We start from the raw sequence: 16,154 nt of genomic DNA, 5'->3' as shown, positions 1-16,154 counted from the left end.
AAAGATATGTTTGAAGATGTGGAGTTTGAAGTGCCCATGGGGGACATTAATTTGGACTCACCTGCAGCAGTTGGATATTTGAACTCCCCTGACTCCTTTAAGGATTTTTAATTAGATTCAGATTATAATGGAATTGGAATTTAAAGTTCTATTTACTGAGTATCTGTACCGTGAATTCACTTAACGTTTATAAGAAAGTGTTATAAAATGTTGAACAATGCCTTCACAGAAAGCGCTATGTAGGGATCTAAATGGAGCCTCCCTCTGTCACCCAGGCTGGAGTGCAATGGTATGATCTTGGCTCACTGCAATCTCCGCCTCCCAGGTTCAAGCAATTCTCCTGTCTCAGCCTCCTGAGTAGCTGGGACTACAGGCACACGCCACTATGCCTGGCTAATTTTTTGAATTTTTAGTAGAGACGGGGTTTCAGCATATTCATCAGGCTGGTCTCGAACTCCTTACCTCAGGTGACCCACCCATCTCAGCCTCTCAAAGTGCTGGGATTGCAGGTGTGAGCTACCATGCCCAGTCAGGATCTAATCTTAAAGCTTTGTATTAGGAGCGCCTTTCAAATTTTTTTCTTAATAGAGAGATCCAAGATGGCTGATCACTAGCAGCTCGGGATTGTAGCTCCCAGTGAAAACGCAAAGAACGAGAGGACGCCACACCTTTACATGAATTCTTGTTGCTCACGTACCAGGAGATTCCCAGCGGAGGAGCCCCACAGGTCGCCAGCGCGACTCTAGTGACCGGCGAGGCGGTTTTTGCCGGCGCCTCAGAGCGTGGGTTCTCGGTGCAGAGTCAGAAAAGCACCACCAATCTTAACGCCGCTGATTTAGTCGGTGCAATGGGTTGCTCAGATTTCGGCGCTGAGAATCAATAAGTTGGATGTCCACTCAGAAACCCAATTACAAAGACGGTAATTATAAAGACCACAGATGGATAAATCGACAACGAAGGGAAGAAAACAGTCAAAAAAAGGCTGAGAATACCCAAGATCAGAACACCTCTTCCTCAGCAGGGGATCCCAGTTCCTCATCAGCAATGAAACAAGGCTTGATGGAGAACAAGTGTGTTCCAATTACAGAAGCAGGCTTCAAAACGTGGATAATAAGAAACTTCTGTGAATTAAAAGAACTTGTTCTAACACAATCTAAAGAAACTAAGAACTTTGAAAAAAGGTTTGACGAAATGTCAACAAGAATACAAAATGTAGAGAGGAAAATAAGTGAATTGATGGAGCTGAAAAACACAATATGAGAACTACGTGAGGTATGCACAAGTTTTAACAGCCAAATTGATCAAGCAGAAGAAAGGATATCAGAGGTCGAAGACCAACTTAATGAAATAAAACTAGAAGACAAGATTAGAGAAAAAAGGATAAAAAGGAATGAACAAAGTCTCCAAGAAATATGGGACTATGTGAAAAGACCTAATCTACGCTTGATAGGTGTACCTGAATGTGACGAAGAGAATGAATCTAAGCTGGAAAATATGCTTCAGGATATTATTCAGGAAAATTTTCCCAACTTAGTAAGGCAGGATAATATTCAACTCCAGGTAATACAGAGAACACCACAAAGATATTCCTCAAGAAGAGCAACTCCAAGGCACATAATCGTCAGATTCACCAGGGTTGAAATGAAGGAGAAAATACTAAGGGCAGCCAGAGAGAAAGGTCAGGTTACCCACAAAGGGAAGCCTATCAGACTTACAGCAGATCTCTCAGCAGAAACCCTACAAGCCAGAAGAGAGTGGGGACCAATATTCAACATCCTTAAAGAAAAGAACTTTCAACCAAGAATTTCACATCCAGCCAAACTAAGCTTCATAAGTGAAGGAAAAATAAAGTTTTTTGTGAACAAGCAAGCACTCAGAGAATTCATCACCACCAGGCCTGCTTTACAAGAGCTTCTGAAAGAACCACTACACATAGAAAGGAACAAACAGTATCAGCCTTTCTAAAAAATATCAAAAAGTAAAGAATATCAATATAATGAAGAATTTACATCAACTAATGGGCAAATGGCAGTATTAAACTCACATATATCATTATTAATTCTAAATTTAAATTGACTAAATTCCCCAATTCAAAGACAGACAGCCAATTTGGACAAAAAACTAAAACTGTATGCTGCATCCAGACCCATCTCACATTCAAGGATACACAAAGACTCAAAACAAAGGATGGAGAGAGACTTACCAACTAACCAGAGAGCAAAAATAAATAAATAAATAAAAAGCAGAAGTTACAATTTTTGCCTCTGATAAAATAGTATTTAAAGCAACAAAGATCAAAAGAAGCAAAGAAGGACATTATATAATGATAAAAGAATCAATGCAACAACAAGAAGAGTTAAAGGTCCTAAATATATACGCACCCAATACAGGAATACCCAGACATACAAGACTTATAAAGAGACTTAGACTCCCACACAATAATAGTGGGAGACTTCAACATTAATATTAGACAGATCAATGAGACAGAAAATTAACAATGATATCCAGGACTTGAACTCAGATCTGGAACAAGTAAACGTAATTAACATTTATAGAACTCTCCACTTTACACAAAATATACACTCTTATCAGTACCACATCATATCAACTTAGAAGTTTAAACGAAATGTTGGTTGGCTCCTTGTTTGTTACTCTCTTCCCTCATTTTCTTTCATGTCTCCATTATTAAGGACAATTACAGGCATACCCATATTTAGACTGCATTCTAGCCCGGGCAACAAAGCAATACCCTCATTCTCTCTCCCTCTTCCTCTTTCTCTTTCTTCCTCTTCTTTATTCTTTTCCTTATTATTCTTTTTCTCTTTCTAAAAAAAAAAATAATAATAATGATAAGATCTAGTATTTGATAGCACAACAGGGTGATTACAGCCAACAAAAATTTATTGTACATTTTTCAATAACTAAGGAGTATTACTGGAATGTTTGTAACACAAAGAAAGGATAAATGCTTGGTGTGATGGATACCCCATTTACCCTGATGTGATTGTTATGCATTGTATGTGTATTAAAATATTTCATGTACCCCATAAATATATTCATGTACTACACACTCATAAAAATTAAAGTAGACATTGGAAGAAAGTAAGGACTAACATAAGGAATAGGAAATGGGTGTGTCTGGGTTATGAAGCACTCCATCGGGAAATACTTTGTTTCATTTGTTCTTTTGCTTTTATTAGACATTCTCAGCAATCAAAAGTGCTATAGATCAATTGGCCTTGCTTCATTGAAAAGTTTTCCCATGACAATCTCAGACACTGCTGATGAGAATTTAGATCTGTTCAATTAGTTTGGAAGGCAATGTAGCAACACATATACAAAAACTTTTAAATTGCACATAGCCTTTGACCCAGTAAATCCACCGCTAAGATTTTTTTCCCTCCCTAAAGTACTGATTTTTTAAAAGTCCTTAAACATGTATGTATAAAGGATGTTGATTGCAGAGAACGTGAACATTTACAAAAATCAGAGAAAACAACTATCCAATAACACAATACTAGATTATTAAAAAAAATCAAATTTTTTTCTTAATAGAGAAAAACAGGGTAAAAATCTCAAGTTCATGGCAATTATTTGATATTTTAGCCAAAAATTGTGCATTTAGGTGTTCTTTTTAAATCACAAAACTAAGTTAAATACAGATGTTCCCTGACTTACGGTGGGTTATAACCCAGTAAACCCACTGTTAAGTTGAAAATGTCATAAGTTGAAAATGCATTTAATGCACCTCAACTACTGAACCTAACCACTCGGCCTAGCCTACCTTAAACATGCTCAGAACACATACATTATCCCATAGGTGGCAAAGTCATCTGGCAACAAAGGACACTATAGAGTGTTGGTTGTTTTGAGATCACATGGCTGACTGCAAGCTACAGCTTACTGCTGCTGCCTGGAATTGCTAGAGTATTTCACTGCCTATAACTAGCCCTGGAAATGATCAATACCCCAAATTTGAAGTATGCTTTCTACTGAACGTGTATCACTTTCACACCAAACTAAGTTGGGGATCATCTGTATTCTTAAGGTTTGGTTTTGTTTACCTAGTTCTGACTAATAGAAACTACCTAAAATGCATTTCCTTTTCAGTAACTTTAAATAAAACAGTGAAATGACATGTTTTTGGTGATTGTTATCCTCTGAAATCACAGTAAAAATATGTCAAGTACCCATAAGAGACCATTTAACTTTCAAAGAGGAACTGTATGGATAAGCAGAGCCATACCTGGGCACCTCTCCTATCACCTGAGAAACAGGTATAGCGTGTCTAACAGGTATTCCCACTGCACTTACCGCTCCTGGCCATCTCCTCCATCTGCTGGGTTCCCTCTCAGTGAGGGCTCCCAGGTGGCATTGCCCCTGTCTGAATTTGAGTTCTTATTCACAGGAACCTCTGTAGGATAGAGGAGGCCTTCCTGCACCTGTATGTCTCTATAACTGTCCCTAGAGCATCACCCACCCTGCCAGTTTATGTTCCAGTTATTCCGCCATCCTCTCAGTACTTTGTGCTTCTGTTCATGCCTGGAATGCCCACACCACTGATGTCCACTGGCCAACTCCTAGTCATCCTTCATGTCCCATCTCAAATGTTCCTTGTGAAGCCTTCCCCTCCGGTGCTCCTTCACCTATACTGCCGCTGCACTTCTAGTCCTTCATTATAGGACTTTCCTTGCTTTATGCCTACATTGTTTGCATTATATGTCACTCTGACCACTAAACTACAAGATCCTTTGAAGGGTGAGAATATTTTTATCATTAGCATTGTGCCTAGCACGTAGATATTCCAATGAATCATCGAATGAATGAATGAATGAATGGAATGAAAGTGTCCAAATTGACCAGGTACAGTGGCTCATACCTGTGATCCCGGCACTGTGGGAGGCTGACAGGGGAGGATAGCTTGAGCCTAGGAGTTCAAGACCAGCCTTGGCAACATAGTGAGACTCCACCTCTACAACACATTTAAAAAACAGCCAGGTATGGTGGCGCACACCTGTAGTCCCAGCCATGCAAGATGCTAAAGTGGGAGGATCGCTTAAGCCCAGGAGGTTGAGGCTACAGTGAGCCATAGTTATGCCACTAGACTCTAATCTGGACAACAGAGCAAGATCCTATTTCAGAGAGAGAGAGAGAGAGATAAAGTGTCAGAATAATAGTATCAAACACTTACATGTTTATCACATCCCAGACAGTGTTTTGGGTGCTTTGAAAATATTACCTTATTTAAACTTCCCAACAACTACCTGGCACCAGTACTATTATTATTTCCATTTCACAGATAAGTAAACAGAGTCAGAAAGATTATGTAACTTGTCCAAGGCTATACAGTATGTGTTAGATTCAGGAGGTAACTAAGCAGTGGACTCTAAAGTGTGGGTTCTTAACCACTATACCTCAAAAAAATGCACTCTATGACTAAACCCCAATATTTTTTCTGATATACAACTTCAAATATGCTGCTGCAATACTGCTTTGTTCCATTAACAAAGATAACTTGCAGCTGGCCTTACAAAAACAGTCAGTACTGCAAAGTTTCTCAGTTCTCTGATACTGAGTTTACTTGTAAATCAGATTCCGATATTTCCTAAGTGAATAAAATGTGACTTCCACAAAATCTAAGTGGTATCTATCAAATAATGCAAATAGGTCTATTAGCCCAGATAAATATGATCATAAATAAGATGGGCCTCTTTCATATTAAAGACACATGGTTTGCTGTGTGGCTGGCTTTACAGAACTGGTACAGTGAGACATGCCAGTCATAAACCTGAAGTCATTTATCAGCCTAATGGTGGAAAGCACTATGACAATGAGATCACTAAATCTGCTATGCATACAGCAAGCTACCTAAAAAGCCTCTCCCAAATTAAAGTGGGGAATTAAATAAAAGCTCCATATTTGGGAAACTGGCACTGTTTGGTACTAAAGACATTTTATCTGGCTGCCAAATAGAAGCACTCCAAAAGCAATAGTATTTCCTAACCTATTACAAGGATGCTATGTGAATTTACCACAAACTTGGAATAGCTGATTCCCTGGAAAGAACATTGGCCAAGAAATTAGAAGTCCTAATTTTTAGTTCTAGCTCTACCACTATGTGACTTTAAAGCAAATTACTCAACCTCTCTAGGCCTTGGTGCCCTTGCCCATAAGATGGGGTTATAATCTACATAAGCTCTAATACTGTAACATTCTGTAATTCATCTGGGCTGTGTTTTGCTTTGTACTGAATGTCAAGCAGCAGGCTGAAATCACCAACAAACAGATCCTGTGACATCACCTCATGTCACTGTGTGTGGGACTCACACAGATGGCAGGAAATTGACCTGCTGGTTGCTGGACACAGAACAAAAGAGCAGCAATTCCTATCAAAGGCAGAAGAAATGCTTCCAGAATCCGCAGAAGCCCAACTTCACATATCACTGCATCACCACAAATGGCTGCAAAGGAATAGCAGTCAAAATGACAACTTGGTGTCCATTTATAAGGATTGGAACTGTGCTTACAGCAGCCTTTGAACCAGAGGTGGAGTTGGAAACAGTCTCAGATGCCTCAGGATCTCCAAAGTCATTCATTAAGTGAGAGATCTCTGGGCTCATACTGATCTTTATAGTCACATCTTCCAAGGAGCATGTCACTATTTGTAAAGTCATATTTGAAAGAGTGGTGCTACCAGTGCAACCCTATTATTAGCAGAGATCATTTGAACATCGATTCAGCTTCACCAATGGTCATTGCATATTTCCCCCCTATATTTAACAAAACCTAACAGAATCTCGACATCGAAAAATGGAATATTTGATTGAGCAAATTAGGATAAATCTATACAATAGAATACTATGCACTTATTAAAATAACTAGCATATTTACATTTATTGTTACATAAAGACACACATGATATGTTTGCTCCATTGGTTTTTCACTGTAGTCTCCATTGCACTTAGAAAAGTGACAGACTAGGCCAGGCGCGGTGGCTCAAGCCTGTAATCCCAGCACTTTGGGAGGCCGAGGCAGGTGGATCACGAGGTCAAGAGATCGAGACCATCCTGGTCAACATGGTGAAACCCCGTCTCTACTAAAAATACAAAAAATTAGCTGGGCATGGTGGTGCGTGCCTGTAATCCCAGCTACTCAGGAGGCTGAGGCAGGAGAATTGCCTGAACCCAGGAGGTGGAGGTTGCGGTGAGCCGAGATCACGCCATTGCACTCCAGCCTGGGTAACAAGAGTAAAACTCCGTCTCAAAAAAAAAAAAAAAAAAAAGGAAAAGTGACAGACTAGCACATTGTACATTCTCAAAAAATATTTCTTGAATAAGTCAAAGACATGTGAAGGAAAAAACAAATTTAAAATTTAAAGTATGTGTCCCGCCCAGCTCTATTTCTGTAAACACACAAACATGGTACAGATGAAGTATGGAAGTACATATAGTCAAAACAATACAGCTATTACCATGAGGGGATTATGGGAGTTTTACTTTTCTTCTGGAAATACTTTCATTATAGTACTTAACAATGAACATTTACTACTTTTGTAATTGGAAAGCCAAAGTTAGTACTACTCTGCAAATAGGAATATCTGACATAAATATGCAAAAATTAGTAAAACATAAGTTGGTAAAATATTAAGACCCTCCGCCCGCAAGAAACACCTTAGCATTATAAAGGAATACATGCATACTTGGATTATTCTGTGAGCTCCACTAGTTAGCATACCATATTAATAAAATTACTAATCTGCAAACCAGCTGGGACCTGGGCCAGCCTGGATGAACATGAAGAGAGCTGTTCATTTCCACTGGCAGGAAATCAGTCTTGGGAATGTCCTTTCCATAGCAGAAAAATCTGATAACAACCCCAGACTGGGTTTGGAGGCCATATAAAGAAAGCTGTGTTCCCTAGCAATTAAACATTAACTCTTCTTTAGTGACAACAGTACACTCTCCTGGTGGTTCTAAGACCTAGCATTTTTATTTGCTATAAAGAGTCAAGCAAATCATTTTGTTCTCCATTTCTCTTTAGATATCCCCAAGGCCTTAGTTCAATTCCGAATCCCTAGAAAGCCTTTTCTAGGCCACCTTGATTCCTCCTGTGCCCCCAACACTTACCTACCTATTCCACACATTTTCGTAAGTAGAACATCGGACTTGCCCATTACTTCACTACTGTGTGTGTAGAGAGCCTTCTCTCATCTGTTTATTGAATTGCAAGCCTCTGGAGACAGGACACGGGCTTACCTATGCTTTATTTCTATCAGCAAACAATCAGAGGAAAGATGCCCCAGAATGTGTCAATAGATCATTGTTCAAAAACAAAGTGAAATGACTATCCTTTCCCTGCTTCTAAAGGTAAAAACCAGTGAGATCTAAGATAATGAAAATGTGGGTTTTCAAAAGAAAACACCATTTGAGTGGGATCTTGTTTATGTGTGTAGTTCATCCACTTGCTAGATATCCACACCAATATTTAAATTGCTGGCTGAATTCTAACCATCAGCTTGTTTTTGGTCTATCATCTTCTACCACTGTCACTTTTGTGACCAAGAATGCCTAAGCAAAGATTGAAGAAAAGGAGGTGCCAGGCAGAGAAACATGATGTAAAATAACATTGGAGCACTGTTAGAACTCGTTTTTTATTCTTGTTGCATAGAAAAAGAACAGACTGTCCTGACTGCCTGAACAAGCCACACATTTGACATCGTCAATGTTATTGTAGCCTACTGTGCCTGGCAAAACCCACTTGTCTCTCAAATTCAGACTCAGATATAACCCCTACCCGTGAAGTTTAGCAACAGCCTGAAGTAGAATTCATCATGTCTTATTAAACCCTCTGTCTCTGTCCATTCAGGGTGGTAAGGAAATATCATAGACTAGGTGGCTTATACACAAAAGAAATCTATTTTTCACAGTTTCTAGAGGCTGCAAAAATCCAAGATCAAGGCACCAGCAGATTCGGTGTCCAGTGAGGCCTGCTTCTGGTTCAAACATGACTGTCTTCTTGCTATGTCCTCAACATGGCGTAAGAGGCAAGCGACTTCTGAGTTTCTTTTATAAGAGCGGTAATCCCTTCATCTAGGTCGGCAGTCCCCAATCTTTTTGGGACCAGGGACCAGTTTCATGGAAGATCATTTTTCCATGTACAGTGTCTGGGAGGGTTGAGGGGTATGGTTTCAGGATGATTCAAGCCCATTACATTTACTGTTCATTTTCTTTCTTTTTCTTTTCTTCTGAGACATGCTCTTGCTCTTTTGCCCAGGCTAGAGTGCAGTGATGCCACCTCGGCTCACTGCAACCTCTGCCTCCCAGGCTCAAGCCATTCTCATGCCTCAGCCTCCCAGGTAGCTGGGATTACAGGCATGCACCCCCATGACCAGATAATTTTTATATTTTTAGTAGAGATGGGGTTTCCCCATGTTGGCCAGGTTGGTCTCACACTCTGACCTCAAGTGCCCACCTTGGCCTCCCAAAGTGCTGGGATTACAGGCATGAGCCACTGGATCCAGCCTATGTCTATTATTTTTACATTATAATATATAATAAAATAATTATACAACTCACCATAATGTAGAATCAGTGGGAGCCCTCAGCTTGTTTTACTGCAACTAGACAGTCCCATCTGGGGTGATGGCAGACAGTAACAGATCATCAGGCTTTAGATTCTCATAAGGAAAGCACAACCTAGATCCCTTGCATGTGCAGTTCACAATAGGGTTTGTACCCCTATGAAAATCTAATGCTGCTGCTGATCTGACAGGAGGGGGAGCTCAGGCAAAGGAAATGAGCTCCTCAAAGCGGAGCAGTGGTAAATACTGATGAAGCTTTGCTTGCTCACCCGTCGATCACCTCCTGCTGTGCTGCTCAGTTCCTAACAGGCCACAGATGAGTGCTGGGGATTGGGAGATCCTTGATCTAGGTGATGACCTTCTAAGGGTCCCACCTCCTAATATCCTTACATTGGGGGGTAGTATTTCAATGTATTAATTTGGGGAGACACTTCAGTCTATAGCATCTTAGCATTATGCTATAACTGGTTGTACAAGTGTCTTCCTTTATATTAAATTGTGAAATTAATTGGGTTGCATAAGGAAGTTGGTCAAAACATTTTTTCAAAGATTTTAGCTTGTGTTACCTGATTGTGAGAACTGAGGTCGTGAATTTAAGTGACCTATTCAAAGCCCTAAACCAAATCAGCAATAATGTATGGGCAGACTCCAAGAATTCTGACCCCTGTGTCCCTAAAGTCCAGCCTACTGACTGTGTCTTTGTAGAAGAACGTCCATCAGCTGTGAATGAAAAGGAAGTATTAGATGAGAAGACAGTGCCTGTCCATCTCTGAGCCGCTGATGGACTAGGAACCCTGGCTCACTGTAGTGACTCAGGAGCACTATCCAGAGCCTCCTCTCCTAAGACATCCCATCAGGACTCTTTCCTAAGGGCACCCCTGAAGACCCTGCTCCACGTCCCAGTGTGGCCTTTTCTGTAATTAGAAGTAGGAATCCATCATCAGTAGCAGATCTGGTTAAAAATCATTAGTTATTCCATAGAGGAGCTTCATTTGAAAAGTCAGACTATTCAGTTCAGATCAGTAATTGTAAACTATCACACAGCTACAGCTTTCATCTCCATTATATTACAATTACCTACCTGCCTAACCTGTAGTATCTATGAAAGTTGTGATTATTTATCACTCAGAATGACTTCATTTTTCAAAAAAATTTCACCTTTTATTTTCGATTCAGGAGGTATATGTGCAGGTTACAAGATTATATTGCATGACACTGAGGTCTGGGATACAACTGAGTCCATGATCCAGGTAGTGAGCACAGTACCCAACAGGTAGTTTTTCAACCTTGCCCTGGTCCCTCCTTCTCCCTTGTAGTCCCATGTCTGTTTTTCCCATCTCTATGTCTGTGTATACCCAGTGTTTAGCTCTTACTTACAAGAGAAAACATGTGGTATGTGTTTTTCTGTTTCTGCATTAATTCACTTAAGATAATGGCCTCCAGCTGTATCCATGTTGCTGCAAATCTGTTTTATAACTGTGTAGTATTCTATGGTGTATAAGTACCACATTTTCTTTATCCAATTCACTGTTGATGAGCACCAAGGTTGATTCCTAGGTTGATCTTTGCTATTGTGAATAGTGCTGTGATGAACATATGAGTACCTGTGTCTTTTTGGTAGAACAATTTGTCTTCCTTTGAGTACATACCCAGTAATGGGGATGCCAGGTCAAACGGTAGTTGTGTTTGATTGAGAAATCTCCAAACTGCTTTCTACAGTGGCTGAATTAATTTACATTCCCACCAACAGTGTATAAGCTTTCCCTTTTGTCCGAAGCCTCACCAACACCTGTTACTTTTCGACTTTTAAATAATAGCCATACTGACTGGTATCTCATTGTGGTTTTGATTTGCATTTCTCTAATCATTAGTGATGTTGAGCATTTTTTCTTATGTTGTTGGCCACTTCTATGTCTTCTTTTGAGAAGTGTCTGCTCATTTCCTCCTTTGCCCACTTTTAGAGCTTTTTTTTTTTTTTTTTCGCTTGTCGATTTAAAGTTCCTTATAGATGCTGGATATTAGACCTTCGCATAATGTATAAATACTTTCTCCCATTCTGTAGGTTGTCTGTTTCCTCTGTTGAAAGTTTCTTTTTCGTTTTCTTAGACACAGGGTCTCACTCTGTTACCTAGACTGAAGTGCAGTGCTATGATTATGGCTCACTGCAGCCTCAACCTCTCCGGACCCAGGTGATCCTCCCACTTCAGCCTCTCGAGTAGCTGGGACTACCAGTGCACGCCACATGCCCAGCTAATTTTTTGTATTTTTTTGTAGAGAGGGGGTTTCAACATGTTGCCTAGGCTGGTCTCAAACTCCTGGACTCAGGCAGTCTACCCACCTTGGCTCCTAAAGTGCTAGAATTCCAGGCATAAGCCACGATGCTCGGCCAATAGTTTTCTTTTGCTATGCAGAAGCTCTTTAGTTTAAATTAGGTCTCACTTATCAATTTTTGTTTTTGTTGCAGTTGCTTTTGAGGACTTAGTTATAAATTCTTCCCCAAGGCCAATGTCCAGAAGGGTACGCCCTAGGTTTTCTTGAAGGATGTTTATAGTTTGAGGTCTTACATTATATTAGTTCATTTTCATGCTGCTGACAAAGACAGACTTGAGACTAAGTAATTTATAAAGAAGTTTAATTGACTCACAGTTCCACATGGCTAGGGAGGCCTCACAATCATGGCAGAAGACAGACAGCAAAGGGATACCTTACATGGCAGCAGGCAGAGAGAGATTGAGAAAGAAATTAAAGGGTTTTTTTCCTAATAAAACCATCAGATCTGGTGAGACTTACTCACCACCATGAGAATACTATGAGAGAAAGCCCCCCATGATTCAATTATCTCCCACCAGGTCCCTCCCACAACACATAAGTATTATAGGAGCTACAATTCAAGATGAGCTTTGGGTGGGGACACAGGAAAACCATATCATACATTTAAGGCTTTAATCCATTTTGAGTTAATTTTTGTAAATGGTGATAGGCAGGAGACCAGTTTCCTTCTTCTGCATAGGGTTAGCCAGTTTTCCCAGCACCATTTATTAAATAGGGTATCCTTTCCCCCACTGTTTATTTTTGTCAATTTTATCGAGCATCAGTTGGTTGCAGGTGTGCAGCTTTATTTCTAGGTTCTCTATTCCATTGGTCTGTGGTTTTTTTGTTTGTTTTTTTTTTTGTACCAGTACCATGCTACTGAAGCCTTTTGTTTACTATAGCCTTGTAGTATTTTGAAGCTGGGTAATGTGATGCCTCTGGCTTTGTTCCTTTTGCTTAGGATTGCTTTTGCTACTTAGGCACTTTGTTTCCATATGAATTTCAGAATAGTATTTTTTTTCTAACTTAGAATTATTTTAGCTCCAAGATTTCAGGTTTGGAATTCCTCCTCCTTGATTACAACACTCCTAATCTCTACCTGTAATATTTCATCATGCCTGCTAAAGATACTTTCTGGGTGTCTCATAACCTTCAGTCCTCCAACCCTTCTTCTCTTAGTGCACCCATTGCATTTGGACTCACTGCCATCCCAACACAAACCCAACCCAGTGCTAGACATTTCACTCTGTCCTAGCTAGCACTCATCACCCTCCACCCATCACACCTTTGCTAGGTCTGGCCCCCTGGCCCCACCTTGATTACACCTTTCATTTTTTCCCTCACCAGGTACTATGTACTGCTATAGAAAGCCATAATACATTGTGAAACCATTATGCATTCCTTTTAACCTCAACCATGACTTCACTACATTTGTGTAGATGTCTCCATCGGCACCTTAAACATTCTGTTTAAAACCAAATTTCTCCTGATATACATAATTGTTATTGATGTAACCAATCTCCCAGGCATCAAGCCTTGAAATCAAGAGTGAAATTTGTCTCACTTCCCTCCCCCTTCCCTGAAACCCCAGTCATCATATCCCTATTATCAGTATTATTTTTAATCACAGCATATCCAAAACCTGTCCCTTTTTTTTCTCACTTCCCCTGCAGACCCATATCCTGTCCCAGTTATACAAATGCTGATAATCTCCTAACTGATTTTGATCTTCCAATCTCTGGCCTCAGTTCCATCTTTTTTGATTTAGCCAAAGTTTAACTCACATAACATGCCCCAAAGCCACCTGTGGGCCTTTCCTCTTTGCCAACTAAAGCTTACATTCCTGAGCCTGACCGTCAGAAGGCTTCCAGGACCTAGCCTTTACCTGTATCTGTAGCCATCACCCACTGCTTGACATCACGCAGAATAAAAGAGTAAACAGAATAGAACATGTCAGAATATATCCAATGTATTAAGGATAAGTACTACCATGAAATTCCTGATTTCTAAAATAAATATATTTCTTGCCAAGGCTCACATTAAAGTTTGAAAATCACTGTTCTATATCATTTGCTATTCCTAAACATGCCCTGTGACTTTCTCTTTCATTTTTATATTATGAAATATTTCAAGTGTATAGAAGAGTGTAGAGGATGATGTAACAAACATTTATCACATGTTAACATGTGATGTTTACTTTACATCTTAAAATGTACATAGTATAGGTGTTTATATGTGTGTATATAAATATATATTAGTGTATCTATCTGTTCATCCTCTTCTTTCTAAAACAGATACAAAATACCTGGGCACGGTGGCTCACACTAATAATTCCAACACTTTGGGAGGCTGAAATGCAAGCCATAATACATGGAAGAATCATTTGAACCCAGGAGTTTGAGACCAGCCTGGGCAACATAGGGAGACCCTGTTTTTACAAAAAATTTTTAGACAATTAGCTGAGCATGGTGGCATGCACCTGTGGTCTCAGCTAAGGGGGAGTACTGCTTGCTCCTGGGAGGTTGAGACTGCCGTGAGCCACGACAGCGATGCTGCATTCCAGCCTAGGTGACAGAGTGAGATTTTGTCTTAAAAAAAAAAAATAGATTCAACGGTGATTTTTTAATTCACCAGGGCTTGTTGCCATTAGTGTAGAAAGGACTTATAGAGGGAGTCAGTTTCTTCTTCCCCCACCTAGTCCCTGTGATCTTAGCAATTTTTCTGTAAATTTGACCTGACAAGAGTTACAGACAGCCATGTGTGTTCTGAATGGTTGCTAGTGTGTAGCTTCAAAATTATTGACCAGAAGACAGGATTGGGGAGAGGCAAAAGTGCCTGTCCATCCATAAATATTAATTTCCCCAAAACGTTCAGTGGGAAGAGGAAGCAGGGGGAGACTTCTTCCTGATCCCAAAGTAGAGATTCATGCTCAGTATACTTCTTTTTATTAGACATAGAAAAATGAAGTTAAGAAATGACACACAGAAAAATCGGTTCAAGTATCCAAGGATGCAAAATTATTTCAGTTTGTTCATGAGTATAAAGGATTGGCTTAGATGATAGCAAGTTGATACCTGTTTATACCAGCCTCATAAATTTGTAATAAAACATGTCCAGGTCACAGGATTTTTATAAGCAGCTCACCATTCCATGCCATATGATCCATCAAATAAAGAATACATGAAATAAGGGTTTTTAGGCTACCCTTTTTAAGTTGACAGGGAGGTCAGTTGAAGCCTGGAAAATCCTAGTCTTAGGAAGGAGTTTAAAACTCATATTGGAAAATGTAGGTTTTCTCAGCTCCCAAGGCACGCCAACTTCTCAAGGCAAACAACAACATGTACATTTTGGAGTAACTAAAGAAATCACACCCCTGGTGTTTGTTTCTCGGTTACAGGTTGACTTTAGAAAAGGCCACATATAAGAATAACCATTTGTCTTTACTGTAACATAACCTCAAGTCTCAGATGACATCTGATTATCATCTGTGAAGTACTACCTGAGTACCTGGATTGTTTTTCCAAATGAGTTGAAATGTCCATGTCCACAGCTGCCCACCAATATGTACTTTAACAGATATATACCACTTGATTATTGACTGAGCATTGCCATACCACAGGTGGACCCAGGCAGATTTAGGCAAAGATTATAACAGCAGCCAAGACACAAACAACTCCTTCCAGTCTTTGCTCAAATCTCACCTCTTCAAGGAGGCAGGCTTCCCAACCACCCTATTCATTTAATACCACATCTGTGCTCTCCCTGGCACTCAACAACACCCAACTCTGCTCTATTTTTAATTTGTTTTCCACAGTACTACTTATCACCTTGTGACTTAATACATTATTTTCTCACTCACACTTTTTAAAAAATCCAGCTGGGCAGGGTGGCACATGCCTGTAATCCCAGCACTTTGGGAGGCCAAGGTGGGTGGATCTCTTGAGGTCAGGAGTTCAAGACCCGCCTGGCCAACATGGTGAAACCTTGTCTCTGCTAAAAATACAAAATAGCCAGGGTAGTGGTGCGCACCTGTTATCCCCACTACTAGGGAGGATGAGGCAGAAGAATCGCTTGAATCCAGGAGGTGAGAAGGTTGCAGTGAGCTGAGATCGCACCACTGCACTCCAGCCTGGCCAACAGAGCAAGACCCTAAGAGAAAAAAAAATCCAAGTAAAATACATATAACATAAAATTTACCATCTTACCATTTTAAGTGTACAGTTCAGTAGTGTTAAATCAATTCACAGTGTCATGCAACCAGTCT

At 40.0% G+C, this 16,154-nt stretch overlaps 1 protein-coding gene across 4 annotated transcripts in view; it reads right to left on the bottom strand.

The window, feature by feature from the left end:
• Positions 1-16,154, bottom strand: part of PAQR8 (progestin and adipoQ receptor family member 8) — a 45,569-nt gene that overhangs the window by 11,725 nt on the left and 17,690 nt on the right. For 2 of the 4 annotated variants that reach the window (XM_074397899.1, XM_074397898.1), the window contains one exon: positions 15,920-16,039. The exons of 1 other annotated variant lie outside the window; for it this stretch is intronic. The gene's annotated coding sequence lies outside the window, so the exon portion shown is untranslated. One more of the 4 variants, XM_074397900.1, reaches the window with a different exon arrangement.

The sequence above is a fragment of the Saimiri boliviensis genome, chromosome 4 (assembly GCF_048565385.1).
Source record: "Saimiri boliviensis isolate mSaiBol1 chromosome 4, mSaiBol1.pri, whole genome shotgun sequence".
Classification (NCBI taxonomy): Eukaryota; Metazoa; Chordata; class Mammalia; order Primates; family Cebidae; genus Saimiri; species Saimiri boliviensis.
The sequence above is the reverse complement of the archived record's forward strand: the minus strand, read 5'-3'. Positions and strand labels throughout refer to the sequence as shown.